This window comes from Fukomys damarensis, unplaced genomic scaffold, assembly GCF_012274545.1.
Source record: "Fukomys damarensis isolate Sample0158 unplaced genomic scaffold, DMR_v1.0_HiC HiC_scaffold_39, whole genome shotgun sequence".
In the NCBI taxonomy this organism is placed as follows: domain Eukaryota; kingdom Metazoa; phylum Chordata; class Mammalia; order Rodentia; family Bathyergidae; genus Fukomys; species Fukomys damarensis.
This window is the reverse complement of record NW_022900951.1, coordinates 36,516,428-36,526,715: the sequence shown is the minus strand read 5'-3', so window position 1 is coordinate 36,526,715 and position 10,288 is coordinate 36,516,428. Positions and strand designations below refer to the sequence as shown.

At 34.4% G+C, this 10,288-nt stretch overlaps 1 protein-coding gene across 3 annotated transcripts in view; it reads left to right on the top strand.

The window, feature by feature from the left end:
- The first annotated feature begins 9,561 nt into the window (after positions 1-9,561).
- Positions 9,562-10,288, top strand: part of Cask (calcium/calmodulin dependent serine protein kinase) — a 290,329-nt gene continuing 289,602 nt past the window's right edge. For all 3 annotated transcript variants that reach the window (XM_010610602.2, XM_010610601.2, XM_010610600.2), the window contains exon 1: positions 9,562-9,629. The gene's annotated coding sequence lies outside the window, so the exon portion shown is untranslated. The remainder of the gene's footprint in view (positions 9,630-10,288) is intronic.

The following is a 10,288-nucleotide window of genomic DNA, read 5'->3' as shown; positions in this document are numbered from 1 at the left end:
AAAAAAAAAAAAAAAAACTCCTTTTCATCATTCCAAGCCCCTTCTGAATTTCCCTGTCTCATAGAGGCCTTCTCAGTCTGTCTTCCTATCCATAGACAATAAACTTGTACAGTGTTACTATACTATTTCAGTAGCTAGTTCTATATAATTATACTATTTATACTAATTCTATACTAATATTTATATATACCAATAGCATTGTGCCAGATTGGTAATTCCTTGAAAGTAAGAATCACTGTATTAACCTTCTGGGTTTTTTCTTTGTATTTTTTGTTTTATTTCCATTGGGCAAAATAAGGTGAATATGATAAAATGTGCAGATATCAATCAATTTTTTTAAATATCAGTACAGTACTTCAATATCTGTGAAATTTCTTTCTATATTTAGCTAAGAGGGCCTAACCATATATAACTGAGTCAGAACTCTTACTTTGGGATATGTTTATCTTGTTTTCTTTCTCATTTTCTTCCACCTATATCTGCTTTCTTCCTATTTCTTAGATTACAGAAATGTTTTTTAACAAGTCTTCTTGACCTCTACTCCATCATACATGAGTTAACAAATTGCTCTGCATTGACTGTAACCCCACTCACCCCCCACACTTATCAAATTTTCTAGAACCTTTGCTTTGAGCTGAGATTGCTGTATATTATCTGCAGTCTTCTCATAAAAGTAGTAAATGATGAATGTATCATATGTAGACTCTGATTAGAGAAGTCATGTTACATGAAATTAAAGCAAGGCCTACTAAACTTTTAACTGAACTGTTAATACCTGACAGAGGCATTAATTAAGTAAGTACTGAGTTAGTAAATGCTAGTCTTGTCTCTGAATTACTCAGCTTTGACAAGTGAACACACTTTGGTCTGTTAGGTTATTGGAGATCCATTGCTAACTTTCTCAAATAAGCCTCCCTCAAGAACAATCTGAATTATACAGAACTAATTCCTTTATCAAGTCTTTGATTACTAACATTTAAGCAACAGTTCCTGAGACTTGAATAATTTTCCACTTCATGTGTGCTTCTCCAGCTATGAAGAGGAAAACTTTCTTTTGGTTTAGTCAGTGTATGTAAAGCTACCCAGCATGGTATGTGTATATGAATATATGTATTAGATCCGATGATGAGTACTAATAATATTAAAGAGAAAAGTGTCAGGATACATTCTCAGTCTGTGTCACACCACAAAATGACAAGAAGACAAAGAAGGGCTTTACTGAAGATATGACATGCATAAGCTCTTCTTTAGTGGCAATGACTAATTCAGTAATGTTGAAGAGGGAAAAGACCATTGTTACCTTTATTAGGTATCATTTTTATATAAATTTATATGTCTGCAGGATACTTGTCAAGATTTTGTTATTGCTAATGTCATTTATGACTATTATATTTTAGCTTTTATTTCCTTTATACCTACCCACCAAAAATGTCCCTGTGTTCTGAATAACAGATCTATATAAACAAAGATACAGATGTAGTAAACTGTCAGAGAAATATCTAGAAGCACAATTTCTCAAATTTTTATATACTATATATTTGTGTAAAACTCTATGATATGATAAATATATCAACAGCTTATTTGTTTCTAGTCTGTCATTTTTCATCCCTCACTAAATATTTATTAGGAACAGTGGCTGGTACATATTAGATTCTAAATAAATATTTAAAAGACTATATAACATTATTACATATTATAAATAATACAGTCAACCTTCTTTATCTGCAGGTTTCATATCCATAGATTCAACTACAGGTGAAGAATATTTGGAAAAAATTTTATCATTACTAAATATGTATAGACTTTTTCCTTATACTGCAAACAATGTAGTATAACAACTACTTACATAGCATTTATATTGTATTAGGTATTATAAGTAATCTAGAAATAATTTAAAGTTTACGGGAGCTTGTGCATAGGTTATATATGGATACTTTGTCATTTTATTTAAAGGACTTGAGCATCAATGGAATTTGTTATCTCCAAGGGATCCTGAAGCCTATCTCCTGCAAATACAAAGGAATTGCTATATATTACACAATACAAATACACACATACATGTATGCATATGTGTTTTTCCCATGTACACACACACATGCACAGTTGATTCTTGTTTGTGGTAATTATGTTCTGTAAAAGTTACCAAAATGTTAAAAGAGCAAATATTGAATCATTGCTCCTAAAGGAAATACAGGGTTAGGTCATAACATTCTTATCAGCCAGTCAATAGATAACCTTGTTTTATGTGTACATATGTTTAAAGGCACTTTGATATATATTGTTCATTTATTATCATTGAACCTATGGCCAGCAATTCTATATCCTATGCCTGAATGAAGTTCATTTATAAAATACATATTTTCTCTGTAAGACACATCACAGCCTTTTTGTTCACAGGAATACCAGGTAGCGTTTCAGCACTATGCTCAAGGACTGTCTTCAGTAGCACAACTATCAATAAAATGCACCCCCCAAAAGAACTAAACAGACTTCACAAAGGTCACTTGTTTATGATATGACAGCTAGAACAAGCCGAGTATCTATCACCTTGTTTGACCTCAGCTGGCAACATGTACTCATTTGATGACTGAAATTTTTTGCCACTATGTGCATATCCATAAATAATTGTAAAAGTGCCATAAGTATTGACTTTAAGGTTATCAGTAAATTTTAGCAAGCAGGCAGATTTACAGATATGGAATCTGTGAGCAATAAGAAATCAACTAAGTTATCAAATCTGTGGGTATGTGTTGTGTGTGTAAATATATACAAATTGGTTTTTTACTTTCACTTTCCTTTCTAAAATTACTTGCTCTTATTGTCTATCATTTTTCTACATATGCACGCACAGTACACAATTCATTGTAATGATGCTTCCAAGCCTGTGATGTGGACAAGTTCTCCACATTTATTATGGGTTTCTTGAGATAGAATGTGTTTTGTGAACTTCTCATACAGTGAGAATTTTATATTACATGTATAACACCAAGGTTTTGTTGTGATAAGTTAAATTTCCTTACACAGCTAAGTCTGTGCGTACAACTCAGTTTTTAAAGACTGAACAATATACTGTTGATGGATACATGCATAGGTATTTAAAATAATTTGTATTATGCTGATAAGTAAAAAATTAAGACTTGCTTTGATTAGCAAGACCATAGGGACTTACCCAATGCATAAAAATTAAAAGTATTCTACAATGGGGAAATACGTATATGAAGGAGGGTATAAAGTATGTATGTGTATATAAACCATAAATATAATTAACAGTGAAAGTTTTGTCTTCTGTTGGTTTCTTCTTTGAAAGTCATTTTTTTGTCTATGACATGTACTCTGAGTAACACTTTGATCATTCTTTTAAGATGATGATACACAATATATTAATGATTAATTATTTTGTTATGAATTTTTGTTTTTATGGAAGTAAGAAAAGTGGGTTTTTTCTTTATTAACATCTTCTTGTATTACATAAAAATAAAAATACAATGAAATGAACAGCTGTGAATGCATGGTCCAGGTTACAAAATAGAATATTATTAGTGCCTTCAAAAGCCTCTTTGCTCCCTCGCAGCACAACCTGTCTCTCCCTTCAAATTACTATCTTGGTTTTTGTATTAATCATTCATTTTGGTTTTCGTCATAGGTTTACCCCCTCTATATATATCCCATAACAGAATATTATTTAGTCTTTAAAGACTGGCTTGGAAGCTCAAACAGCTGTGTAAGAAAAGGACTATTTATAAAGACTTAAAAGAGATGAATGGCCAAACAGCATCTGGAGTTTAAGAGCCCATTCTGGGAACCCAGTTGGCAAGGTCACTAGTAAATCCCAGGACTCGGGACTTTTCCCTTGCAGGAAAGACATTGAAGCTGTAGTGCAGAGTAAGCCGGGTCCAGCAGAAGTACAGACAGGAGCACCAGTCCCTCTGCATTTCCTGCTCTTCTCTCTGGCACCTGCCTCCAGCTCTCAGGAATAGTTCATATCGTTCAAAGCGGAACATTGCAGTGGAGGGTAGTGAGAGTCCTCTGCTAGCCCAGGAAGCAGAGGAGAGTCTCATCGGCCCATAGCCAGAAAAAGCAAAACAGAAAGATCTGGATTCAGCTCATCTAGCCATTGTTTTCAGGTTCAAAAGGTGATCCGAAGTAGTGGGAATCTTTGCTGTCTCTTAGACTGGTTGGCCCCTAGGTTTGATGCATGGCGGTCAGCCTCATATTTCCTTTCTTTATGTCTTAGGCTTTCCCCTCTTTTTTCTCCTCTACTTCCTTCCTCCTACTTCTTCTTCCTCCTCCTCCTCCTCATTTGCTTCTTTTGTTTTGTTTTGTTCTGTTTTATATTATTTTTCCACATTTTTATTAGTGCATATTGATTATACAGATTAATGGGATTCATTTTGGCAGATTTATACATACACATAACATACCTCTGCTCCAGTCCATTCCCTTGCTCTATCCCCTCACATTTTTGAGGGATTTCAATGTGTATAATGTATTTTGATCATATTTATCCCTCCTATTACCCACCCTGGAGCTCCTATTTGTATCTCATGGTGTCCTTTTTATTGGTTCATTCTTGTTTTGTTAATACATTCCTACAATAATTTCTTCAGAAAACTTGTATGACAAGTAATTTATTGGGCATTCTCATGCCTGGGAATGTCTTTTTGGTTATTGATAATCTGGTGAGCTGGGCGTGGTGTCGTACGCCTGTAATCCCAGCACTCGGGAGGCTGAGGCAGGAGGATGGCTGTGAGTTCAAGACCAACCTGGGCTACATAATGAGTTCCAGGTCAGTCTCAACTCCATAGTGAGACCCTGTCTCAAAAAACCAAAAAAAAAAAAAAGATAATCTGGTGAAATGTAGAAATAAAGGTTTAAAAATGATTTCCCATGGGGATTATGAAAGTATTCCTCTATATTCTTACTTCTAGTTTTGCCATTGAGAAATCTGAAGCCATTCTGATTCCTGAGCTGTTGTGTATGGATTGTATCATCTTTCCCCTCTGTATACTCTTATCTCCACTTCGGGAAACCTGAAAATCTCCTTGTCCACAGTGATTTTAAATTTCACAATGGTGTGTGGTTTGCTGAGTTCTCGGCAAGTCTTTTAAATTGGACTACTCGTGATTTAAGTTCTGGGAAATTTCCTTCAATTATTTTTTTAAGGTACCACAACATACGCTATGATATTTTTGTTCTACGTTCCGGTAGATGTTCTCAACATTATCTGTCAATCCTTATGTTAAGTATTCAATTTATTTCTGTGTTTGGTTTTTAAGAGCTCTATTTTGTTTTGTGAAAGTTGTGTTTTTATTTCATGGTTGTAACATCTTTCTGAAGATAATAATGGCAATTTGAAGTGTTTTTCTTGTATGATCTGTTTCTTCTAAGTTTGTCTTTCTATTTTGGCCCCTGTTTCCAAATAGACTTTTGCCAGATGTCTCAGGAGCCTTGGGTGTCTACTCAACATAAGTGATAGAGCAGTGGTTTTCAACTGGGAGCACCTTTGCCCACAGAGAACTTTTGAAAGTATTTAGAGAAATTTTTGGTGGTCAAAGCTAGGAGATACAGCTATTAGCATCTGGTGAATCCAGTGCACATTGCTCCCCCCAATTATCCAGGTCAAAATGCTAATAGTGCTCAGGCTGGAAACCCTGAAACAGAGGGCCTAAAAGCTGATTGAGAGAGCTCTGTAGGGGCAAGTATGACTTGGGGACTGTGGGTTTTGCTGGAGGGGGAACCTAGCTGAGCAATCTGAGGAAAGTTGTGTCATAATCTTTTTATCTGTCCTTCTGGGCAGGTCAGTCATCCAATAGAAATCGTTTCCTCTCCTGCCTTAAGGGTAAAGAATTGCCTTCCAGTATTCCCTGTTAGGGAAAAAGGGACTAAGGCTGTCAGTATTGCATGTGTATGTGACCTCCTACTCCCCTTAGTTTTCATATAGTACCCATTTCCTCTATGGCCTTGTCTCTGGTTCTAAGATTCTGTTTTACTGAAGGAGCAGTTATCCGTGGTATAAAAGAAATTTGTCACTAACAAATTTCATTCATACTTTATCTTAACCCCATCCTTTCTTTACTTCTAGTTCCACATTTATCTGGTGGTACCAAATCATGAGCTTCTTGAGGATTCTGTTGTATAAATGCATATGGTTCTGAATGGGCTTTATATTTTCTCTTTGCAGGTCAGCTTTCCTAATTCTGTTAAGTCACCATCACTCCATCTGCTGTCTTGCCTCCCAAATTTAATTATTACTGTTATGTTTTCTCATTCTCCCAGTCCTTTCTAAAAACTATTTTGATGGAATTTTAGTGGGGCTTGGGGAAAGAAGTAAATTAAATGCACTATGCTCAATCAGCCCTATTATTCTGGAAGCCAACCTGCTAGTGTAATTTGTATTATGATGTCATTTATTTCTAACTATTTAAAAGAAAAAAAAATATGTATATATATCTTCAGCATCAGAATTATTACCTAGATCAGTGATGGCCAATCTTTTTAGACCATTCACTGATACAAACAGCCCATTGTGGCATGAGTACCACAGGTTCACCACCAGTGACTTAGACTATCTTTAGGGAATATCATAACAATACTCACTTATAACATATTTGGTTTAATTGACCTGTTACTTAAAAATACAGACCGCTATAGGTAGCCATCTGCCTCAAGTAGAACCTGTATTACAAGCTCAGTCAATATTTAGTATTTGTAAAGAGTTGAATGAAAGTGTATATTTAATCAAATCTGAAATACTGTAAGGTATTATTCCATTTGGATCAATACCCAGGCAATAATTAGTATAAATATGGAAAGATAGTACTTTATGATGATGACTTACAAACTATCTCTGTGAATATTTTCCCACATAAATACTTAATAATTGACTGTACCATAGATTTTTTAAAGTTAATGATGAAAGATCAACAAACATCAAAATAGGATACAGACCAAACTGAAACCTTGGCCCTATTAATTTTTGCTCTTCTCTAAATTGTCATCCAAGGGTAATTAATAAGTGTACTGTAGTAGATGCATTACACATACTTTATTACCCCTTTTTGAGGAGAGAACAAGCCAACTTTTAAATTTTTCTGCTGAATTTCATGTGGATTAAATCACACACCCACCCTCCAAAAAAAAAAGCCTCAGAGTATATTTGCATGTCTTTTTTAAGGCATTTAGTTTACCCTTGTCAGTCTGCTGGGTATCGTTAGAGAACAGACCTTTCAAATGGTTTACCTGTGATTTGTCTTCAGGTCTTAAATAATTCATATGTATACTCATTTTCTTTGCCTTATTATAAAATTGGCTCAAAAAATTAGGGATTTAATTTGATTTTTATTCACAGACTTTAAAAATTTTCGAGTTTTGTTGTTTCCTTATTCCCTTTTCTCTCCATTCTAAGTCTTTTAATTTTACTCTTACTAAAAGGGTGGGGACATAAGCTATTCTTTCTTCTTTACCTTTGTTCAAGCGGGGGAAAGTAAAGAATTGACTCGATTGACCATGAACAATCCCATATACAGATCTTGGAAAGTTTCCAAAATGTTCTAGTGAATTGAAGCACACTGCACAAAAGTATATATAAATATAGTCCCAAATGCTTATGTGTGGACAAAAACCAATTACATTAAGCATTTCCTGAAATTGCTTGCTATTGTCAGAATAAATAATCACAAGTTAGGCATCCAGGTTGAAAGTAAAAACATTTGTGGGAATCCTATCTCCCTTTTTTATATTGTCACAGAGGTAAACCTTTGAACAGTTGTGAGTGATTATGGAAAAGGCCTTCTTTCTATAGAGTTCTGAAAGGTACATTATTACCCTTTCTTCTTCTCCCAGGTTAGCTTTAGTAGATTGTTTGAAGAGAGAGATTTGAAGTTGTGGTGTAATTGATGTCCTCATGATGGTATTCATATGATCGTGGAGGAATCTTAAAGTCTAGATTAAATTTGTTTGCATGTCCTCTAACTGAAAAAAGAAACACAAAGTTTAAAGCAAGCAGTATCACAAGTGGCCTAGTGTAAATGAAGAATTATTTACCATATGCTGAATGAGTACATGCATCCATGTGTACTGTTTGTATCTCTCAAAGCCAGTGAAGGTACTCTTTAATCTGCCTCCGCCAGCAGGTGAAAACTACATACATGCATGTTTCTGTATTTAATAATTTAAAGCATACATCAAACAAACCACTGCAGTGTATTGCTATTGCATTATGTGTTAATAGTTCACAAGCCGGGCGTGGTGGCGCACTGCTGTAATCCCAGCACTCGGGAGGCTGAGGCAGGAGGATCACTGTGAGTTCGAGACCAGCCTGGGCTACATAGTGAGTTCTAGATCAATCTCAACTCCATAGTGAGACCCTGTCTCGAAAAACAAAAACAAACAAAAAAATAGTTCACAAACATGCACCAATCTGTCTTTTGGTTATCTTGTAATCTGATGTTTATTTCTTAACTATTAATCTGAAGAAACTATTTGTTTATTGTTTATGGGGGCATGTGTTGCTTGAGATTGAGTATTGCTATTTCTAAAATCATCCTAGCAACTTCAAGTAGGAGATTTAGAAGTGATCAATTTGGATTGAGGAGAAGACTGGTAAGCAAATAGCTGGAGCAGTGACTCTGCAGCTTTCTTGTATCAAATTAAAATTCTAATTTGAAGTCAAGAGAATGAAGGATTTCTCTGTAATTTCATTTGAGAGTAGAGAGGTTGTTGAAGACCAAATCATCCAGGGTTTTCTCTTTGTGAAGATGCCTGTTAAGTCTTTTGCCCAGATTTTATTGGAGTATATTCTTTTTCTTATTCTATATAGGAATTACTTATATATGTTGGTTCTTGACTAGAAACCTCCCTCCCTCTTCTTCCCTCCCTCCCTTCCCCACTCTGATTTTAAGAAGGGACACAATACCAGATTTTCATTTTTAAAACATTACTACAAGAATGAATGAGAGAAGTAACTTTTTCAGTAAACACAACTAAGATGGTAATAGTTTAAATTAGGGTAAGGGACCTGGAAAGAAGGCAGGTTTGACAGATATTTGAGATAAACTCAGTAGGGCTTGTTAGTAAAGATTAGATAAGTGGTAGGAAAGATAAGAGGAAGGTGTGAAGAATGACTTTAGTTTCTGGTTTGAAAGAATAAAGTTCTAGATACTACCACTATGATGGGCTTTACTTATTTTAAGATATAATCTGTATGGAATATTACAGTGATTATTTTCCCCTTTAGAATTTAAAAAATGATTTTGAATTGCAAATTTAATTATTTAGCTTCTATTTCCTGTTTTAATAATATTTGTAAATGATTAAGTACCTCATGAATTACAGAAAAATATGTTCAAAATGATTACTTGAATTTTATTTTGAAAACTATATTCCTTCAGGAGTCTGAAAAAGAATGGCTTGGTGATTCAGTAGTATAGCTATAATAGGTAATGAAACAGTAAGATGCTAAGAAGAAAGAGGAACAAATTAAAATCAATGAATTAAAATTGACTTTTTATTTTTTAGGGGTCCCTTCAGTGTTGTACGACGATGTATCAACAGAGAAACTGGGCAACAATTTGCTGTAAAAATTGTTGATGTAGCCAAGTTCACATCAAGTCCAGGGTTAAGTACAGAAGGTAAGAGATGGATTTCAAGTAAGTTATTTGATGTCTGGCTTTATTTCATCTTCAAAATCCATTTACCAACCTAACCTTCATCTGGGGGTGGGGAAGGAGAGGGTGTGGTATAGTGGGAAGTGGGTGGAGATAGGTTAAACTCCATTTTGGTTTCCTATAATTCTAAGAGATAGTATTTAAATGAGTTATTTATAGAAAGTAAAGGTACAAGATCCCAATGATGAATGTAACTGTACTGTATACCTAAAAAGTACCAATAAACTCATTGAGGAAAAAAAAGTTATTTATAGAGTTAGAAAGTCATCTATAATTGTTAGGGACCCATTTTTTTTTACTGGAAAAAGTGAAATCTGGACATGTTTTTTGAGAATCTAATTTGAGTGCTATGGTGTGAGACATGATATGAGAAGGGAGGGGAAATAATTGCAAAGCTGATAATTGCAGATTCAGAAGAAGCTCCTAGCTCTATCTAATTACATAACCTTTAAGATTATGATCTAGTAGAACTAGAATATACATATATCACATTTAGTTTAAATCACATGCAGTTTATGTGAAAAAATTTTTAAAAATCAGTACCCTTAGAACTTGCAGGAGTAAAACTTGTTGTAAGAAGGTATGAATAATCATTATTAATATGTATAAATATTTTCAAATAA